At 38.6% G+C, this 23080-nt stretch overlaps 1 protein-coding gene across 1 annotated transcript in view; it reads right to left on the reverse strand.

Annotated features, from left to right (window-relative positions):
• Positions 1 to 16055, reverse strand: part of zdhhc7 (zDHHC palmitoyltransferase 7) — a 71821-nt gene extending 55766 nt beyond the window's left edge. Inside the window, exon 1 of the mRNA XM_073070342.1 lies at positions 15912 to 16055. The gene's annotated coding sequence lies outside the window, so the exon portion shown is untranslated. The remainder of the gene's footprint in view (positions 1 to 15911) is intronic.
• Between the last annotated feature and the right edge of the window lie 7025 nt (positions 16056 to 23080).

Raw genomic sequence — 23080 nt, forward strand, 5'->3', positions numbered from 1 at the left:
GGAAGCCATGTTGCAGCTGTAGAAAACTTCATGTGCCCACATTTAGAATGTTTTGTATAGTTCTGCTACCACTATTGGATCCAACTGTTAAATCTTAGACTGTTTAATTGATATTTTCTTTGCAGTTTAACAATTGTTTGCTTGTATTTTACATAATTGTTTATATAACTTCCTAATGGTCATAATATGTATATGCCAGTTCAGTGTGTTTTCCTGGTTGCAGTAGAAACTATGATTCTGGAAGTTTCTCTTGATACTGAATAATTTGAATAATTATCTCATTGGTTAACTCGTATCTAAAAATTGGAATGGAATTTTCCTTATCTGTGGGCATAAAAGCACTGCACAACAAAGCACTTTTGTTACAAACCATAAAAATAGCGATATTTACATGAACTCTACTATGCAAAATGAAGAAAACCAGGTAACCAGCTACAATTTAACTTTAATTACCAGTTAAGACAAATACCAACTATTACTTCAACCTACAAATAATAATTTTTGAAGCCTTGAGACTCCAAGAACAACAACAGCTTCTATCCACTTCCATGTACCTTACAACTTGCAATTTCAAACTGACAAATTATTTAAATAAATATAATCAAGTTAGTGAACAATATATCAGTAACCAAAGTATTGCCAGCAATAACTGGATTTGACATGAACATAAAATTCTGGAATTTTATGAGAATTGTGCCACAAAAGATCAGCTGAACTGAAATAAAATTCATAGCTGTACATCCTCTTTTGAAGATCAACTAGACAAATGCAAAGGCACTTCAATAGCTTACAAACAAGATTGGCTTCTTTTGGATACTCAGCTGCCAACACTATTTAAATTAAATAGGCAAATTTTCATCATATTTAATTATGTTAACTGGCAGAAGATAACTTCTGTTAGATCAACACAGGTAGATGGGGCTACTTACAGTCAAAAGCAAAATTTTGTAGGTAAAAACTGACCCAAACCTAATTTATCAAAAAGTTTGCGCACAGTAACTTTATAAATCTGCAATGAATTTAAACACCGGCAATAAACTGTGGGTGTGGTTACAGAAATATTTATTAACTTGGAGTTGAGTCAAAGTGGGTGATAAGCATATCTTCTGATATTTTTCTCATTTATTATTTCCAGTCTTTCACATATTAATGCATCTTGCTTATGACATACCGAACAGTTAGTCTTTGGGATGAAAGAAGACTGTGGTACCAGGGGAAACCGCCCTTAAGAGTCACAGAGGTACCATGAAAACACATTCTATACAGGGGATGTCCGAATTGAACCTACATTTTTGGAACTGTGAAGCACAGGCAACATCTGCTGTCCTATAGTATTGTCAAATCTTAAATGTGTCAAATAATTACCTTAAACTTACAGCTTCTTAAATCAGTTTACCATCAGTACAAACATATGGTGAGAAAAATTATTACCGGTAAGTACTTATGACCTCAGAGCATCTAAGAGAACTTAACAGTTGATAAAGTACTTGTAAAATACTGTCAGAGTAAGGAAGCACAGGAGCCAACATTCACTCTGCGTGGTTTCAGAACAGCAAATAGAGACTAATATCAAACTGCTGATCTGAAAGATAGCATATTCATCTGGCTTGATAGAACAGCAAGGTTCCAAGGCATTTGTATGGAGTAGACCTTGACCCTGTGATTTTCTGACTCACAGGAAGCACCCAGTAAGCCAAGAATGACTTTGAGCCAACACATAGCAGCTCTACAACCATGTTTATAAAGTCTTCACAAAATGAAATTAGTCTATGCAAGACCAACATTAAATGTCTCTCTTCAACCTGGCCATACAACAATCATCTAAGAATTACTGAATAAAAAGGTCCTTTTACATAAATTTATCATTCTGTTGACTGGAGAATTCCCATTCAGGCTTTACACAACAGCAGATTCTCATGATTAAAAAACATCACAACATGAAGATCCCAGAAACCTTTATCAAGATAGGAACACGTTTCATAAAATTACTCCCTGTTTTAACGTGTGTAGTTCCAGTGGTTTAATTCTGAATATATCACAAGTTACCTTTATTGACATAGAAACCTATAGGTCCTGCATGAATGAACCAACTGCAAACGTGCTCTTTTAAATCACGAAGAGTACAGTGTGTTTTTGTCCTTGAAGTGCAAAATGTATACTGCATGATGCTGAGGAGTTCATCAAAAATCAAGTATAATTTATGAAATCAATGTTATTTCTCTTCCTCTTTTCCTGCTTCATTGTTCCTTGGCTCTGGACTTCTAAAGTACATGAATAACCACTCAGTGCAACATCAAATACTCAACAGGAAAAGGATTTTAAGTGCCTTGTTAGCAACTGGTAAAAAGAAATGAAGAAACTGAATTCAAAATACCGTGGCACCATTTTGGAATAAAAGCAATTTCTTCATTTTTGTTTTAATCTCACTGCAGGTATTATCAGGGGAGTCATCCATTCACACCACATCTCCACTTTCTTATTTAGGTTTCTGTTATCCTGACAGAGGAGTGTGTGCAGCAGGGACAATGTGAAGTTTCACATTTCTAGTTTGATAATCACATTATTGATGAAAAGAAGCAATCCAGTGGAATTTCTGCCAATGGTTCCTTGGGTGCACTACGCATATGGCTCTCAAGACTGAAAGACGCAAAGTCCCAAGTGGGAAAGACCAGATTCCTTCAAGCAGCTGGTCACATTGATCAGCTGTTGTAAACCGATAAAAGTGGTATACCCATTTTAGAAACATTCTTTCCTGCTCAGACAAAATGGCTGGCCAAGTATTTCTTTCTTGTGATTTAATAACTTGGCACCAGGAATGCCATTGACATCAAGTACAGAAGTAGCCATCACAAACCAAGTTCTACTGTCTCATTATTGAGCCAAATTAATGGACTTGCATGTATTAATTTATTCATTGAGATACAGCACAGAATAGACCCTTCTGGCCCTTCGAGCCATACCGCAGAGCAATCCCCCGATTTAACCCTAGACTAATTATGGGACAATTTACAATGATCAATTAACCTACTAACCGGTACACCTTTGGAATGTGGAAGAAACCAGAGCACCTGGAGATAACCCATGCATTCCACAGGGAGGATATAAAGACTCCTTGCAGATGACACTGGAACTGAACCCTTAACTCTGATGCCCTGAGCTAAAATAGCGTCAAACTAACTGCTATATTACCATAGCGCCCAAATAAGATTCATATCCGGAAGATAACTAAATGACATATCGTTGAAAAACGATGTGAAATGAATAAGCTTTTTTGAGTACAAATTCTGAACCCTATATCACTTATCCTGTGTTAGGTTACAGATGACTTTGAAATCCAAAGAGGCTTTTTAGTACCTTCATGAACAGGTTTAAAAACTTAACTACGAAATAACAAACACTTTCAAACAAAACACATGAACAAGTTAACAGGGGTAACACACATGAAATGGTGGAGAAACTCAGGTCAGGAACATCTATGGAAATGAATGAACAGTCGATCTTTTGGGCTAAACTCTCCATCGGTACTGGGAAGAAGGGGGAAAGATGGCAAAATAAACTGATAGTGGGAGGGAAGGAGGACAAGCAGACCCCTTGCTTTATGCTATTGGTCCCTGACATAAAAAAGGGTGGGAACCTCTGAGCCAGAAGGTGATAGATGAAGCCAGGTGGTTGGGGGAAGTGGGGGGGGGGGGGGGGGAGGGGGAAGGAGGAATGAAGCACGAGGCTCAAAGGTGATAGGTGGAAAATGCAAACGGCTGGAGCTGGAAGTCAAGTAGAATGAGATGGTGTCAAAGACAAGTTCCCAGGAAGGATTTGTGGCTATGGTAGGGAGTCTGGGTGAGCACATGGTTGAAGAGTCAGAAGGCAACAGAGATCAGTGGGAGAGCAGTGAGAGAGGTTCTCAACAAACTCATGAAGATTACTTTCTTTTATTTGGCTTGGATCTAACTCAACCTTTTAAAACATAATAATATATTGATTTTTTTTCTAGCACTGGAAGTGATGCATATTGTGTACCAAATATATTCATTTCAATCAAGTTTAATGGAGGATGATCACAAAATAGTTGCAAGAATCAAAGAGATCATATCAAAGCTTGACATTATCAAACCACTTTTTATCTTTCAATATGTCCAACTTAAATTGTTTATTTTCGACCAATACATATAGTGGCATGCAAAAGTTTGGGCACCCCTGGTCAAAATTTCTAAAAACTGTGAATAGCTAAGCGAGTAAAAGATGACCTGATTTCCAAAAGGCATAAAGTTAAAGATGACACATTTCTTTAATATTTTAAGCAAGATAACTTCTTTTATTTCCATCTTTTACCATTTCAAAATAACAAAAAGGGGAAAGAGCCCAAAGCAATTTGGGTACCCTGCATGGTCAGTACTTAGTAACACCCCCTTTGGCAAGTATCACAGCTTGTAAACACTTTCTGTAGCCAGCTAAGAGTCTCAATTCTTGTTTCAGGGATTTTCATCCATTCTTCCTTGCAAAGGCTTCTAGTTCTGTGAGATTCTTGGGCCATCTTGCAAGCACTGCTCTTTTGAAGCCTATCCACAGATTTTCGATGATGTTTAGGTCGGGGGACTGTGAGGGCCATGGCAAAACCTTCAGCTTGTGCCATTGTGAATTTTAAGGTGTGTTTAGGATCATTATCCTGTTGTAGAATCTATCCTCTTTTCATCTTCAGCTTTTTTTTTTACAGACAGTGTGAAGTTTGCTTCCAGAATTTGCTGGTATTTAATTGAATTCATTCTTCCCTCCACCAGTGAAATGTTCTCCGTGCCACTAGCTGCAACACAAGCCCAAAGCATGATCGATCCACCCCTGTGCTTAACAGTTGGAGAGGTGCTCTTTTCATGAAATTCTGCACCCTTTTATTTTCAAACATACCTTTGCTCATTGCAGCCAAAAAGTTCTATTTTAACTTCATCAGTCCACAGGACTTGTTACCAAAATGCATCAGGCATGTTTAGATGTTCCTTTGCAAACTTCAGATGCTGAATTTTGTGGTGGGGATGCAGGAAAGGTTGATGACTCTTTCATGAAGGTCATATTTGTGTAGGTGTCGCTGTACAGTAGAACAGTGAGTGCACCACCATTCCAGAGTCTGCTAAACCTTTTGCAGTCAAAAGGGGATTTTAATTTGCCTTTCTAGCAATCCTATGAGCAGTTCCTCGGAAAATGTTCTTGGTCTTCCAGACCTCAACTTGACCTCCACCATTCCTGTTAACTGCCATTTCTTAACTACATTACGAACTGAGGAAACGGCTACCTGAAAACGCTTTGCTATCTTCTTACAGCCTTCTCCTGCTTTGTGGGCATCATTTATTTTAATTTTCAGAGTGCTAGGCAGCTGCTTAGAGGAGCCCATGGCTGCTGATTGTTGGGACAAGGTTTGAGGAGTCAGGGTATTTATAAAGCTTGTATCACCTGGCCTTTCCTAACGATGACTGTGAACAAGCCATAGCCAGAACAAGCTAATTAAGGTGTGAGACCTTGGTAAAAGTTATCTGACAGCTCAAATCTCTTGGGGTGTCCAAACATTTGCATGGTGCTCCTTTCCTTTTTTACATTTTAAAATTGTGCAAAACAAAAATAATACACTAATCTTGCTTAAAATGTTGAAAAGAATGTTTCATCTTTAACTTTATGACTTTTGGAGATCAGTTCACCTTCTCACTTAACTATTCACAGTAACAGAAATTTTGAACAGGGTTGCCCAAACTTTTGCATGCCACGGTAAATTATTAAATTTACTGACATAGAGGAAGGTCATTTTGGTTGTCAAGTCTGGTCACGCAAAGGAAATCTGAAGTTGCAAGCCCCTCTCTTATTTCTTTGTGAACTCACAATTTATTTTCACATGCTTACAATGCTTCCTTCGTTCCTTTTGTTCTGGCCAGTAAAAGGTAGTTTACCTAGGCAATTATTCTGTTAGAGGCAAAAGATTAAAATTCTAATTTCTATCAGGATCACCATTCGTTAGCTTGGTATTTATAGCCTAAAGATTAGTTTCCTTTGTAATGTCACTGCATCTCAAGCGAGATGAAGCCTATGGAAAGCTGAACAATGTATTAACAGCTCCAATGGACAAAATAAAATTCTTGTATGAAGCTGAAGCTGTAAATTCTATAGTATCTCTATAGCAAGTATCTCTCTTAAATTCATTTCTCAGGATACAGGCTTTCCAGTTGAGAATGGGATTTTGTACCCACTGAGAAGGCTGTTGTGAGTCACCTTCTTGAGCCATTTTATCCTTCCCACACAAGTACTCCCACATAGGGAGTTCCAGGATTTAAATGCCATACTGAAAGAACAAATGGTGACCCCAGGACCTTGATAGTGAGAAAATAGCAATGGTAACATCTCTGCATTCAAAGCTGAATGGTCAGAATCCCTTTTCAGATATGATCTTTGCCTTGCTGGTTCATCTTGCAGGTATTATTTGCCATATAAATGTTCATGCCTGAGTGTTGCTTGCTTTACCAGAGATGATGTTTAGTTCATTTTGAGGAATGGAAAATGGAATTGAAGATTGTGCAGTAATCAGTGAACATTATTACTTCATCCACAAAACAGTAGTGTATGAGATACACACCTATGGATCTCTGCATTGATATCCAGCAGCTGGTATGATTAACCTCCAAGAACCAGACTCATCTTCTTTTGGGTAATAAATGGCTTTAACCAATTGAGCGTTTATCCCCAAGGACTTAATTTTGCCAAGGCTCCTTGCTGTAAAATGCTCCACTGAAGTCACTCTTAAGCACTGTTAGAATTCAGATGTTTGGTCCAACTCCTTGTCAATTAAGATCTAGAGGCAAGTGATCATAGTAATGTCCAAACTAGGCATTGATGGTCAAATAAAGCTTGAATGTTACTGACATATTCCATTAGCTTGCTGATGAGTGGGAGAGGACTGATAGTGAAGCAATTAATGGATTTGAATTGCTTTTGGTGAACTGCAAACATCAGAGGAGTTTAACACATTGTCTAGTTCTTACCCAAGAATGTAATTACACTAGAACAGCTGAGCTACAGGCCTGGATACTTCTGGAGTGCAAGTACTATAGCCAGGATGGCTCATATAACAACCTGTGCTACATTCAATTTCTCAATTGTTTGTTTCTAGATATTAGAGACAGCAAATCAAATTGACAAGATGACAAGATTATGTCTTTGATGGAAACTGCAGAAGGATGCAGATTCATGGTACTTATGGATGAATATTATTGCAGAGTTCTTTAGCACTTAGAAACTGGGCCAAAACATCACTGAAGAAGAGAACGCCCCGAAGCATCCTCACCTTGTAAATCTTTAAACTGAGACACAACTGTGGAGCACTGATGTACTGCATTGGTTGTGGCATCAGTTAGCTCAGATACATTAAGCATGTGTACAGCCATTTGGTATGTCATCACACTGTTTATTCCCCTTCATGGATGCTGCCTGACCTGCTGAACTCCTCCAGCTTGTAACATAATTTTGCTTATTAATTGCTGCAGATGGTTTTTCCAGACTGAATTCAATCAGTGAAGGTGCTAGTAAGCCATTCTAAGTGGACATTACCCCATCCTGAAGTTAGAGTCATAGAATCAGCCAAACACATCCACGTTGACCAAGATATTTATCAAACTAGTCTCATTTGTTTGTACATGGCTCATAACATTCTAAACTTATCTAATTGTTGTGCCTGCTTCTGTAATGTCCTCTGGCAACTCATTCCATTTACTCACCACCCTTTGTGTGAAAAAGTTTCACCTTGGGTTCCTTTAAATCTTTCCCTCTCACTTTAAATTTATGTCCACCACTTTTAGACTCTCAGACCTTGGGAAAAAGATTGTGACCCATCCACCTTTTACATACTCCTCAAGAATAAATACGTATATCTCCTCCTATATATCCTTTTAACTCGAGCTCTGTAGTCCCAGTAACACCCTTGTGATTCTATTCTGCATCCTTTCTGGCTTAACTTCCTTAATATAACAGGGTTATCAGAACTGGAAGCAACACAGACAAAATGGTGGAGGAACTCAGCAGGCCAGGCAGCATCTATGGAAAAGAGTACAGTCGACATTTCAGGCCAAGACCCTTCATTAGGATTGGAGAAAAAAGATGAGGAGTCAGAATAAGAATGAGGGGGATGGGAGGAAGAAATACAAGGCGCTAGGTGAAACTGGGAGGGGAGGGGTGAAGTACAGAGCTGGGAAGTTGATTGGTGAGGTCTTGTATCAGATTCCCCCTTCTCCAGCCATGTATCTAATTCACCAGTCAACTTCTCAGCTCTTTACTTCACCCCTCTCAATCTCCTTCTTACTCCGATTCCTCATCTTGGCCCAAAACGTTGACTGTATTTTTTTCCATAGATGCTGCATGGCCTGCTGAGTTCCTTCAGCATTTTGTGTATGTTGCTTGGATTTCCAGCATCTGCAGATTTTCTTTTGTTTGGTATCAGAACTGGACACAGCTTGCATACATTTGTTCCTTCAAAATATTGTTAGGATAAGCACATTCATCAGCGGGGTAAAGAAAATACAGTCGGCCCTTCTTATCCGCTGATTCCGCATGCACGGATTTAACCAACCGCGGATTGGGAAAACCCGGAAGTTCTCTCTCCAGCACTCGTTGTTTGAGCATGTACAGACTATTTTTTCTTGTCATTATTCCCTAAACAATACAGTATAACAACTATTTACATAGCATTTACATTGTATTATGTATTATAAGTAATCTAGAAATGACTTAAAAGTACAGGCAGTCCCCGGGTTGTGAATGAGTTCCGTTCCTGAGTCCGTCTTTAAGACGGATTTGAAGTCTGTTATTATTTAGCGTCAGTTAGTCAAATGTTTTTCTTAGTATATAGTACATATTTTACCTTTCTATGCATATAAAACACTTAAGAAACATACATAATTCAATAATTAAACCACTGCGTTGCTTAGTAATAATTGTAGCCTTCATTGGAGCAGGGCCTTTCACATACTCCATTAAAATTGTTCCGATCTTTGATTGACTGTAGTGTAACGCTTTTCCAATGACCGATGGCGTTTCACCTCTTTCTTTATTACTTCCACCTTATTTTCAATCATGAAATAATTATTTTCGTGAACAGAAACACCGCGGATTCAGAGCTGCACCGCCAGGTCCTAATGTCCAACTGCACTGAGACATGTTAAATAAAGTCCGGGGTTCCGCTGGGTCCTAAAGACCACCGCATCAGCCAGGTTAAACAAGGGACTTGAGCATCCGCGTTTTTTGGTATCCGCGGGGTGTCTCAGAACCAATCCCCTGCGGATAAGGAGGGCCGACTGTAAGTGCTAATCAGGAAAACATTTTCCTGCACATGTTTGATTTTTATTATGAAAATTCATTAGTTTGGGTTTAATGTTAGGCTCCAAAGGTCATCTCATCTAATAGCATGTCACAGTACTGCTATCTCTGGTGGTGGATCTCGTCTGCTAATAGGACAGGACATAGGCAGGGATTATACTGGAAGAATATGGCAAAAGGTCTTGTGACATTCTCACAGAACTATACGTTAATTTCACTGCTTGACTAGTTTGAGGGACAGCACTTAAAATTTAGACTCCAGTTCCCTGATATTCATGGAGGATTTTGCAGGTTGTCTGAAGTACAAGTGACTTCATCACATTCAAATTCTGTGCCTAGATCAATGGCAAGTAATGTCTCTGGTTTAATCCTTGAATGGGGAATGATTATAGTTGGCTACACATAGCAATCACAGCTCTGAAGCTTGCTTAGTTTATACCATATGTTTAGAACAAGAATGATTTTTAGAACTTTTTTGCTAACTTCAATAGCTTTGCCAGTGTAGAACTATTGAGAAATTAGACACCAACAATATAGGCAAATTACACAGATGGACTCAAGAAGAAAAAAACAATTGACAGATTTTGAAACAACATGAATTAAAGTGGATATTGGGAATGGGTGATCTATAAAAATAATCAACTAGTCTTATTCAAGTGTTATTTTATAATACAGTAACAATTAAAGGGCCATTTTACTTTGAGATTGATATGCAGGTGCTAAAAGAGTCATGTGAGCATCTTTATTATAGTTTATGTACATTATCCAAACCCTCTCGTTAGATCATAATGACATGACCATGACCAAATTTGTTGAGTAACTTTGACACTAAAAATAATACCATGTCCTTCCTTTTCTTAGCAATCTGACTAGAGACCAACATTCCAAAACTACCCTGAAATAAAAGTGGACTTGGTACTGAAAGATATACATCAGTAATTCATACACACCGTATCCCTTTGACTAGTGCAAGAATCCAACTGAGCGCTGCCTTTTCCTGGCATCAAACTTCAGGCAGATAGATAGTTTATTGATTCCAAAGGAAATTACAGTGTCACAGTAGCATTACAAGTATAAATATAATTAGAAGTGAAGAAAGAAAGAATAAAAAATAAGTTACCTCGAACAGTCTAACCCCGGGGGGGGGGGGGGGGGGGGGTCATCTCTTTCCCGCTATGGGTTGACTCATTATTGAACCTAATGGCCGGCGGTATAGTGCTCTTTGGAGCAGTGCAGTTGTCTTAGTTCAGCCAAGGTGGCATGAAGAGGGTGAAAAACATTGTCCAGAATTGCCAGGATTTTCTGTAGGGTCCTTTGTTCTATCACAACCTCCAGCATGTCCAGTTTGACTTCTATAACATACCCAGCCTTTCTAATCGATTTATTGAGCCTGTTGGCATCATCTGTGTTGATGTAATTGCCCCAGCACACCACTACATAGAAGATTGTACTGGCGACAACAGACTGGTGGAACATGTGAAGGAGAGGCCTGTGTACTTCAAAGGACCTCAGTCTCCTCAGGAAGTAGAGGCAACTCTGGCCCTTCCTGTACACATCCTCCATGTTGGTGCTTCACTCAAGGTGCACTCCCAGGTACTTGTTTGTCCTCACCACATCCACATTCTCACTATCAAAAGTAACAGGGAGCAGTGCAGGTTTAGTCTTCCTAAAGTCCTTCACCATCTCCTCTGCCTTACTGATGTTTCAGCTTGCACCATTTGACAAAGTCCTCCACCAGGGCCCTGTATTCACCCTCTCAGCCTCCCTTTATACACTGACCTATTGCTGAGTCATCAGAGAATTTCTGCAGGTGACATGACTCAGTGTTTTATCTAGATTCCAAGGTATACAGGTTAAACAGAAAGGGAGCCAATACAGTTCACTGTGGGGCTCCAGTGCTGCTTCTAGCCATGTCTGACCCACAGCTCTGAAGCCACACAGACCTGCCTGTCAGGTAGTCTATTATCTAGTATACAATGGAAGTGCCGATTCGTATTGAATGGAGCTTTTCCCCCAGCAATGACGGCCATATGGTATTCAAGGCACTTGAGAAATCAAAAAACATGATCCTCACAGTGCAACCTTGCTTATTTAAATGGGAGTAGTCTCTGTAAGGGAGTGCTCCTGTGTGACAGGTTCAGTAAAGCAAGCTTCAACATATTTGTCTTTGTCTTTACAGGTTCACAAGGCAGTAGAAACTAACCAATTAAATACTGCACCTCCTAAAACAGGGAGTTTAGACAGTCAATACTATTATAAATATAATTCAACACACACACAAAGTGCTACAGGAGCTCAGCAGGCCAGGCAGAAGGGTCTCCGCCTGAAACGTCGACCATCTATTCATTTCCATAGATGCTGCCTGACCTGCTGGGTTCCTCCAGCATTTTGTGAGTGTTGGTTTGGAAATCCAGCATCTGCAGACTTTCTCATGTTTATAATTACAATTCTGTGTACCACACACCATTCAGGAGTTCTCACTATTCAGATATTACACATAGTTCGGCAGATTTCAAATTCAAGACGTTTTATCTTAAACAAGTGTTTAAAATATATTATCGAAAAGCAACTGCCTTTCCCTTTGGAAACAAAAGTCAATTAAAACTGTGTAAACGAAATTAAATGAGTAGGCCATCCTATTGGATGCTTACACAACATGTGCACAATAGCATGCTCCACTTCTGAAATTCAGTTCCATTTAAATAATCCCTGTTTGAAGTAATCACACTGACAAATTTTTGTACTTTGTTTTAAGTAAACCATAAAGGATGTATCAAAATATAAATGTAAGCTTTAGGAATGAAAAAGATACAAATAAATGCCTTATTAAATATTTTCAACGGTAATTTAACAATGCACTAAGAAAATAACCATCAAAGCCTTAGCTTAAGAAAAAGTTTATTAAACAAAAATGTTAACTTTTAATTATTTAAGACAGGGCTACTCCTGGAAGATTAATTGAAACTGATTTACATGGCTTTTTACAAAAAAGCATTTTTAGCAACAATAATTAAACTTAACTTACCGGTAAGTACCAAAGATAAACATGAAATATCTTTAAGCAATTTTCTTTTTTAACTTGTATTTTAAAATATTACTGGATCATGGGACATTTTACATTTTATCACAACAAAAATATCAACTGATCAAGATGGATAAAACTTGCACTGGAATTGCTGATTACAACCAACAGCATCATGACCTAGAAGTTCATATGCACAACATCCAAAACAAAACATGACACGTTTACATTAGTGCCACACCAACAAATTTAGAGCACAACTCCAACAGTTAAGAAAAGTAATTAAAATTACAGACTTTTTAGTGTTTTAACTCTTTGTACCTTAGCATCTCACTGCCCAAATGCCAGGAATAGTAATGTTTACACCTAAATTGTGTGTTTCTGCTGGGATTTTCAACCATACTGATTTAAATCACAACTGACACTTACCTCATATAAAATAGCTGTTATTAATTAATGCTAAAACTAAGCATTACTGAAAGAGTACTCAAGCATATCTCTTCTCCAACAGTCATAAGCAGAGTGCAAAACAACTCTACAGTGTTGTCAAAGAAATCTGAGGCAAAGTGACAACTCCCTGAGTGCAGTAATTCACCACCACAACCATATCTCACCAAAAACACATTTTGAGTATTAACATTATTATTGTTGTCAATTGGGCAAATTAAAAATGGCAAGGATAGGAGAGTGCAGAAAGTTATCACATTAAAGATGTCTACTGTTCTTAATGACCAGTTGGTGTCAGCAGATTGTGCCTCCAAAATTTAGTGGAAAGAATGCCAGAAAGAAAAGTTGTAAAAAGGTTGTGTCGAGCAAACAAACACAAGCACCGGCAGTACTTTCAAAGTTTGGCTCACCCCCACTGTCAGGAATTTTGCTTCTCTTTGCTGCTCGCTGCTCAAACTTCCTTTTTGATCTAAATAGTTTTTGCATTCAGACACAGAAGGGGCATTTAACTACACTGCAAGCATTCACTCATGCCCTCAGAGATATCTTCACGGTACATCTTACCTTTTGCACAAGAGTGCCTCCTTTTTTGCATGTGTTTTTCAGAAACCAATGTAAGATCCACAGACTTCCTTCCCACTACCACGCCCATCTGAGCAAGACTCTACAACCAAACTTCCATCTTGTAGCATGAACTCATTGCTTGCGAACGAGCCTTAGTAAATTTTCTAACATTGTTATATAATGGTATCACCCTTTAAGGGCTATGTGCTGAGGTCAGAGCTTTGAGGAAAAGTTCAATAGCACAAGTACTACCACTAACACCCCATTTTCTTAAAATAGAATGACATTACATAGCAGAGTCCACAAAACCATTTATGAAGCTGGCTCTACAGGAAGTCATGTTGTGTTTTTCTTAAATTTATGAGTAAAGTTGTTAACACTGGAAAAACAGATAGATTTCTGGACCTACCTACCATAACCCCCTCCCATCTATTACTTCTATTGCAATTACCTTAAATTTATATTATTTCACTATTGAGAAGTTCAATGGGGAATTTCATACTCATACATCCCAATATTTTTCATCATTCTAACCAATCAGCTTAGATTAGTATTCTTCCTGCAAAAGAGAACATGTACTACCTAGCTCAAGCACCAACAAAATTATACCACAACAAAAAGATGCTGTGACAACTCAAAGCAGCATCTGCGGAGGAAAACGACCAAAAAACCAAGACATAGGTGCAGAATTAGGCCATTCAGCCCATCGAGTCTGGTCCACCATTCAATTATGGCTGATTTATTTTCCCTCTCAACCCCATTCTCCTGTCTTTTCCCTATAAATTTGATGTCCTTTACTATTCAAGAATCTATCACACCTACTTTAAATACACCCAATGACTTGACCTCCCCAGCTATCTGTTGCAATGAATTCCACAGATTCTCCACACACTGGTTGAAGAAATTCCTCTTCATCTCTGTTCTAAAGGGACATCCATACTGAGGCTGTGCCCTCTGGTCCTAGACACTCCCAATGTTGAAAACATCCAAATGGACAGCAGACCTCAAGATGGAAGATCTTGACCCAAAACATTAACTGTCCATTTCCCTCCACAGATACTGCCTGAGCCACTATGTGCCTCCAGCATCTACTGCTCCAGATTCCACATGTACAGTCTTATGTTTTTATCAATGTTATTGAATCTTACAGATGGCCATTTGGTGATGATTGTCTGTGCTGGACCCTCATTATTTCCACTGCCCCAATTATTCCCCATGATCATGCAATGGGTTTCTAACCCAAAAGACCAAATCATTTAAAAATACAATCCTGGATGACTAGAAGTGCCATATTGTAACAACTGAAAAACTGATGATTGCCAAGAGGTGTTCGGGTATATAAAAAGTCACTCAATTAATTTCAGAGGAAAATGTGGGGTACCAGACCAAAATTTAATTTTGAAGCAGTGACAAGCAATATTATTTCACTTACTCAATATTTAACTACTTTAAATGGTATACAGTAGGGTCCAAAGTAAAAAAAAAATAACAATATGCCAAGAGGATTGGGAAATAATATAAATTGTTTCACCCTTGTGCAGTAAAAGTCACTGTTCAATTCCATTCACTGGTTCAATTATCTTTACTCTAATGTCCACCTATGTTAATTTTAAAATCAGTTTATTAAAGCTGCATTCTCTTAGAATACATTGAAATAAAACAACCTTCTCAAGGGTCACCAACATTGTGCATCACAGTAGTCCAATAAGGTTGATCTACTGATGCTAAATGATAATAATAAATTACTTCTACTTTGCCAGGTAATGTGAAAAAAGTTAGCAACGCCTGACAAATAATCAATGCTCATTATTCCAGTAAATCCAATGAATTAGTTTTATGCAGATTGCTACCGCATATAGTTGATTACAGAAATAAACTGTACAGGTTTATGCTTGAATGTGATCAAAGAATGTAATCAATATGTGACCTAAAATCGAGATTTATCACAATAATACACTCGGTTAAAGATTAATGACATATCTGACACCTATGACAGATAAGAGTAAATAAAGCAGAATGTGCCGAATTCACAAAAAGTTCATATTGGAATCTCTGTGTCTGCCAATACAAACACTGAAAATTACATGGTATTATTTCTTAGGTGTAAACACCTTTAAATATTCCAATCTGGTGCTGAATTCAAAGATGCAGCTAGTCAGCTCTTCTGCAAAGATCTGTGAATTTTGAAGAAGCCACACATTCGGTATTGGAGATGAAAGAGCCAACTGTTCCCTTTTAGGAAAAAAGAAGGGGGAAATACAAGCAAGGATTGCTGCAATGAGGTTGGGACACATACTGGAAGAGATCATCATATTATAATAAAATCAATAATAAATTATAATTGCACATAAGACTTTGCTTAATTCCACAGCGCATGCCAAGATACTATCAGAGATTTAAAGAAAGATTATAATCAAACTTTGTTCATTTTAAACGGGACAGTGGCCTAAACCTGATTGAGATTAAGTGAGGCCGGACAGGGCAACGATAATTAAAACGGAGCTTTCTTAAATGAAACAAAACAAAAGATCATACATACCTGTCAGCTTGAAATGCCGCAGCAGGAAGTGAGTTGAAATAGAAACAAGGTTAAAACAAACGCAGCCGCTTTCGATAAGAGTTTCCCATTTTTAAAAAATCTTCCCCCCCCCCCCCCTCCCTGTGCTAGGAAACTCCTCTCCGCCACAGCGACCGAGCCCCGAACACGCGCCGGAGCGCCGCACTTCCGCAACGGCTTCGTGAGCCTTCGGGCGCGCTCGGAGAAGCTCGTGTGGACTCGGGGAAGAAGCCAAAGAAAGGCGGGGAATCGGTGGAGGAAGTCGGGTGGATTCGTGTGGGATCGGGAAACATGGAGCGAGAGCCGGCTGGCAATGCGCGGGGTGTGGCCGGGTTTGTGAGAGGAGGCTCGGAGCACTGTGCAGCGTTTGTGACAAATAAGTTTCCATAGAATACGGAAAGTTTAATGTAAGAACAAAAAGCAGCAAGGCATAAACCTTGAGATGTTGCCTCTAAGAATGTGAATCCGCTAAGTGTGTTAACAGATAAATTACAACCATCTTTGTCACGGAAGGTGTTGGTGAATTTCACTATCAGTGTCTGCCTTGTTTGACCATTAGTTCTTGAAATACGGGAAGGAGGCTCATGTTTTCCATGTCTTATTGTGGAACTTCATATATAGGCTGTTATAGAACAAGGACTGATTGGTAGTGGGGTTTGTGTTTGCAGATGTTACATGTAAGGCCCATTTCTTTCTTGTGCTATGGTAAGTGAAATTAGCAATTAGTTAACAGTTTGTTTATGTGTGTGCAAATACCGACGATGCACTGCAATTTCAGTTGTAGCGTATTTGGTTTTGAAAAGAAAGCGAGGTAGGTTGAACAGCTTCCAGTTTGGATTAATTTATTGTATATGTGCCAAAATGCAGTGAAATTCCTTGCTTCCATAAAGGGCTCAGAGTAAACTGTAAATATGGTTACAATAAATACAATGAAATATATAATGATGAGCCCCAAGCGACGGAATGAAGTTGTTTTGTGCTTCTGAAAAATTGCAGTGCAAAAAGAAATGCCAAAGTGACAATAACAAAATAACTTGTACAAAAATGTGAAAGCACCACCCAGGAATATTCAAGGTAAATGTATTATCAAAGTACATGTATGTCACCATTTACTACCCTGAGGTTCATTTTGCTGCAGACATTTGTAGTAAATTGGAAGTAGTAGTATGGAATCAATAAAAAACCACACATGGCAGATGGAGAAGCAACCAATGTGTAGCAAGAAGAGAGCATGGCCTGGGTGGTGAAGAGTCCCTGATGATGGATGATGCTTACCTGTGACAGCACTCCTTGTAAATGGCTGCATCTAATGGGTATGAAAGAGGTGACTGGATTAGGAGATTATCTGCACTTCATTGGAAAGCTTGATAGAAGTAAGGTGTAATGCTGGAAGAAGATTGGAAAAAAAAGTTTTCAGGAGTCAACACAACCTTATCAGACATCACTCTGTACTGAAATTGGGACTACTGTATTGTTAATCCTCGGGTTGAAATTATAGTTTATTCCCTGGCATAAAGATGATACAAAATGGAGAGGAAATCCTGTGGGAAGCCAAATTTGAGAAGGTGTACTGTGAGGCCATATAACGAACACCATGTATAATGGTTGATTGTTTTTTTTCTTGAACTTTTAGAGTTGAGGCATGGTGGAGATCATGTACATTGTGCCTGCAGACAGGTAGAATCTATAGTGAGAACAGCCCTTTTGTCACTGGAAGGAACAGGGTGAGAAAGCAATGATTATAACTGTGGCAGACCATATGGAGAGCCTATCTAATAATCATATTTGCCTTCTTTCTTGAGGATAGTTACAGTTATGAGAACTTTTGTATTCCTGACATATCCTCTTCCCTGATGTGGAAGATGAGTTAATGATTTTGTGCCTGACAATCCATTAGGTCTTTTTACAGGGCGTACATGAGGAAATCTGCAGATGCTGGTAATTCAAGCAACACACACAAAATGCTGGTGGAACGTAGCAGGTCAGGCGGCATCTATAGCGAGACGCTTTTCCCTATAGATGCTGCCTGACCTGCTGCGTTCCACCAGCATTTTGTGTGAGGTTTATTTTACCTTGTTTTTCAGTTGGCATACAACCTTATTAGTCTGGGGCGGTGGTAGTAGTGCACAGGACAGTTTACTGTGCAACAGAACTGTGGTTGATTTATTTAAAGTCTTACAGCAGATGCTGATAAGTTTTCCTTGGCTTTCAGAATGGGCAGGTTCTTGGAGAAGTTAGGCAATGGGTGGTTTTGACAACATTACACAATCCACTCACATAATGGTAATCAGAGTTGTTGGGCCTTGCATTCTTCCACCTGCCATCATCTTTGAGTCATGATTTTTCTGCCATACCTTAGCCTCTGGGTACTTCAGAGTCTTCTTTCACCTGGAGTTTTGGATGATAAGATTTCGAATCCAAGGACAGTTTACATTATTTATCAGAATCAGATTTAATATCACCAGCATACGTCATGAAACTTGTTAACTTTTTGGCAGCAGTACAATGAAATACATGATAAATATAGAGAAAAAACTGAATTATGTTAAGTATATTAAATAATTAAGTTAAAATAAGTAGTGCAAAAACAGAAATTTAAAAATAGTGAGGTAGTATTCATGGGTTCAATGTCCATTTAGAAATCAGATGGCAGAGGGGAAGAAGCTGTTCTTGAATCACTGATTGTGTGCCTTCAGGCTTCTGTACCTCCTTCCTGATGTTAACAATGAGAAGAGGGCATGTCCTGGGTGATGGGGGTCACTGATGATGGAAACCGTTTTACTGAGGCACCACCGCACCTTGGAAGATGTTTTGGATAACAGCTCCATGTTGGAGCTGATTAATTTTACAACTCTTAATTTTTAAATTCCCAAATCTGACCATTTTCATTAAACTAATCCTGGTATCGTCTAGTGGAGAAGCCAGAAGTTATTCACAGGTTCTAATTATAGTGGACTTCAGAACTGTCCACCTCCTTTTAATCACCAGGTTGTCTTTGACGCACAGTCTGAGGAAGATAACAAGGAGTCTTTCCAGGCTCCTTGAGATCTTCATTGTTGATTTTCTTGCAACAATATTTCAAAATTGAGTTTATTGTCAGAACCACGATTACATATATGCACTTGTGCAATGAAAAACTTAATTGTGGCAGTCAGCATCACAGACACAGCATCATATAAGGAGCATTCACAAGAAAAACATAAATGAAAATTGTTCACAATTTTTACGAGGAAGCAGAGCTAGGATTAAAAAAGAACCATGCATTTTAGTGCAATGTGGTTGTAGTGTTACTACACTGTAGTTATTTGAGTTTTGCCATTTGGTTCAAGAACAATGATTGAGGGGAAGAAACTGTTCTTGAGGCAGATGGTGTGGGTCTTCCCAGGACAGAAGCCAGCCCTGGCTCCTTTCAGCCAATCAATCATTTTTATTTGGTGCTACTTCCTATACTAGTGGAGTTAAATGCTCAGAGAAACCATATACTGCAGAGAATCAAACCACAAATGGAACTGGAAACCAGAAGTTGGGAAAAGAAAATACTGAGTGGTTCTTAAGATAACTTTTATTAACTATCAAAGAAAGGAAATAGAGCCAACTGATGTTTGGATATCTAAGAGGTAGTTTTGGAATGTTCTTATTACTGCCTTGCTGCTGAGTAGAGGGTACAGATTCAGTGTTTATCTACTACATGCTGTGGTTTCACTGTAGTCCTTTCCAGCTGTATTTTCAATTCAACAGCCGGGCTGAGTTTGATCCCAGCAAATACATTGACATGTATAGTATTTGCTGCTGGAACCACTGGGAGTCAAATGTACCTTGTTGTCCTTGCCTCGGTAGTTGGTAAGTTCAGTGATAAAGAATCCATTTCAATTCTTGGCCTGATAGAGGTCTTTAAGATGATGAGAAGCATCAATCGTGTGGATAGTCAGAGGCTTTTTCCCAGGGCTGAAATGGTTGCCACAAGAGGACACAGGTTTAAGGTGCGGGGGAGTAGGTACAGAGGAGATGTCAGGGGTAAGTGTTTTACTCAGAGTGGTGAGTGTGTGGAATGGGTTGCCGGCAATAGTGGTGGAGATGGATACAATAGGGTCTTTTAAGAGACTTTTGGATAGGTACATGGAGCTTAGTAAAATAGAGGACTATGGGTAAGCCTAGTAATTTCTAAGGTAGGGACATGTTCAGCACAACTTTGTGGGCCGAAGCTCCTGTATTGTGCTGTAGATTTTCTATGTTTCTAATTCCTCCCAGGTTCACATTTCCTCAATTTCAAACACTTGCAACTGAAGAGGACATAATTCAAACTTACAAAAATCTTCACCTGAAGTACTTTCCTTTATATTTGGGTATAAAAGAACACCAAATCCTCCATGCACATGGGTGTCTCTGTCGGTTTATTAATTGCAGTAAAAAAAATGTTGATTTGCAGCAGATCTTGTGCCACTTTGTGTCTGGATTAATGCAAGCAGTATCACTTCTTCAAATAAATGTAAGTTTAACAATAGTGGAAGTGAAAGCATATGTATATTGCCTCACACCCTACCAATGCTGATGGTCTAAAATGATGCAAGATTAAAAGTCAAAAGTGGAATTGTTGCTCTGAGTTAATGAATCAATCAACTCCCCAGTGGTTAGAATCAAATATTTTCTGATTTTTATGTTTAGATTCATTTCCAACATAACTAATTCCAGATTCAAAGATGAACCTTAGATTCTCCTATACCTCTTTACAGGTTGGTGGGATGGGGGTTCCACGGTGAAGGAGTGGGAGGTAACTGACAACAGAAGCAACTGTGAAAGCCATTGTGATGACAAGAGCAAGTCAAAGGCTGCTAGTGCTGAAAGAACTCAGTGGGTCTGCCGGCATGATCCTGCATGACCCACTGAGTTCATCCAGCTGCTGTTTTCCTTTTGCTCCAGGTTCCAGCATCTGCATTCTTTTGTCTCTCAAAGGTTGGGTGTCCTGTGATGAGTGGAATCTGCTGATAGATAGATAGATAGATACTTTATTCATCCCCATGGGGAAATTCAACTCCATGGGATTTCCACAGGGAAAGAGTCAGGGGATTGATGAAATCTATCTACCTGGATGAGTGCAGCTCTAATAGTCATCAAAATTCTGCTATTTTAAATATCCATTCCTTTCATTATTGTGACTATGTTAAGCCCATCTACAAAGTTAAATGCAGTCACTTTATTCTCATGATCGTGTAGCTAAGAACAGCTCCCAATGCCATATTTAAGTTTGCTGCTGATGCCACTATTGTTGGTCAAATCAGAGCTGGTGGGGAATCAGCATATAGGAGAGAGATTGAAAATCTGGTTGAGTGGTGCCACAACAACTCAACATCAGCAAAACCAAAGAGCTGATTAACAACCATGAGAGGAAGAAACTGGAGGTCTATAAGCCAGTCCTCATTAGAGGAATGGAGGTGGGAGAGGATCAGTAGCTCTAAATTCCTTGGTGTTAACATATCAGAGGATCTGTCCAGTTCATAAATGTCACCTCAAAGAAAGCACGATGGTTCCATTTTCTTAGAAGTTTGTATATATTTGGCATGTCACCAAAAACTTTTCAAAATATTCAGGGTTATTTAATATAATTTCCAGTACACAAGTGTAAAAGAGAATAAAATAATCGTCATTCTGGATCTGATGCACAACAAAAAAAAAACACAGTAAGATAACCCTATCTTTGAAACATTGCTACAACCTATGTACTTACTTTCAAAGATTCTTCATCTCATGTTCTCAATATTTATCGTTTATTTATTTGTTGTTATTTATTTATTTTTGTATTTGCACAGTTTGTTGTCTTGCAAACTGGTTGAACACTCAAGTTGGTGAGGTCTTTTGTTGATTGTATTATGTTTATTATTTATTATGGATTTTTTGGGTATGCCCACAAGAAAATAAATCTTAGGGTTGTATAATGGTGATATATATGTACTCGGCTACTAAATTTACTTTGAACTTTAAGGGAAGGATTTTTAGAGTCATGGCCCATGGCATGTCATCTGAAACACTGACAAATTTCTATAGATGCACACTGGAGTGTATTCTGACTGGTTGCATCTTGGCCTGGTATGAAAATACCAATGCCCAAGAAAGTGGTGGATACAGCCCAGTACATCAAAGGAAAAGCCCACCCCACCATTGAGCATACCTACAAGGAACGTTGCCCACAAAAAAGCAGCATCCATTATCAAGGACCAGCAACATCCAGTCCATGCTCTCCTTGGGTGCTGTTATCAGAAGAAGGTCTCACACCACCGGGTTGAGGAACAGTTATTACCCTTAAATCTTTAGGTTCCTGAACTAGTGTGGATAACTTCACTCACCTCAACACTGAATTGATTCCACCATCTACAGACTCACTTTTAAGAACTCTATAACTCGTGTTCTCAGCAACACAAAATGCTGGTGGAACTCAGCAGGTCAAGCAGCATCTATGAAAAAGAGTAAACAAGTCAATGTTTCAGGCCGAGACCCTTCTTCAGGACTGTATCTCAAAAATATTTACAGATACAATGTAAATTGTAAACATTGGAGATGAGGATTACATGGACGACAAATACATTAAAAATACACCCACATTCTGAATTATTTAATTTGCATTATACAAAAGTTAATGCTCAAATTTGAGAAATTCCAATACCAGAAGGTTGGAAAAAGTAAATTGCAACTTTTACAGAAGGAAATTCAAGTAAAACAGATGGAATGCTGAATTCATGGAGGTGCTTCTTTGAGGTAGTTTTAAATATTTCCCTTAATTAGCTTCGATCATTTCAAAGCATTTTGTATTAGTGCAGCAGCAGCTAGGTTATGCGCAAGAAAATATTGTTAAAACAGTTAAATTAGGACTAAATAGCCTTTTTTGAATTATCTTGTAAATAAATGTTGAGAAGGAGACGGAAGAGAGCTCCCCTGTTCTTCGGATCATACAATGGAATCCTTTTATGTCCATCTGAGGGATAAAAAGGAATAGGTTTATCATTATCATCCAAAAAAATGGCACATCTGACAGATTGCTGAAGTATTGGACTAAATATTTGCACAAGTCTGGAATATTGTGATTTTTTTTTTGAAACTTGTATTTACAAACAAATGAGGAGGTTCATGTGAATCTATCATTCATCATTGTACCATGTAAG

Source organism: Hemitrygon akajei, chromosome 17 (genome assembly GCF_048418815.1).
Source record: "Hemitrygon akajei chromosome 17, sHemAka1.3, whole genome shotgun sequence".
In the NCBI taxonomy this organism is placed as follows: Eukaryota; Metazoa; Chordata; class Chondrichthyes; order Myliobatiformes; family Dasyatidae; genus Hemitrygon; species Hemitrygon akajei.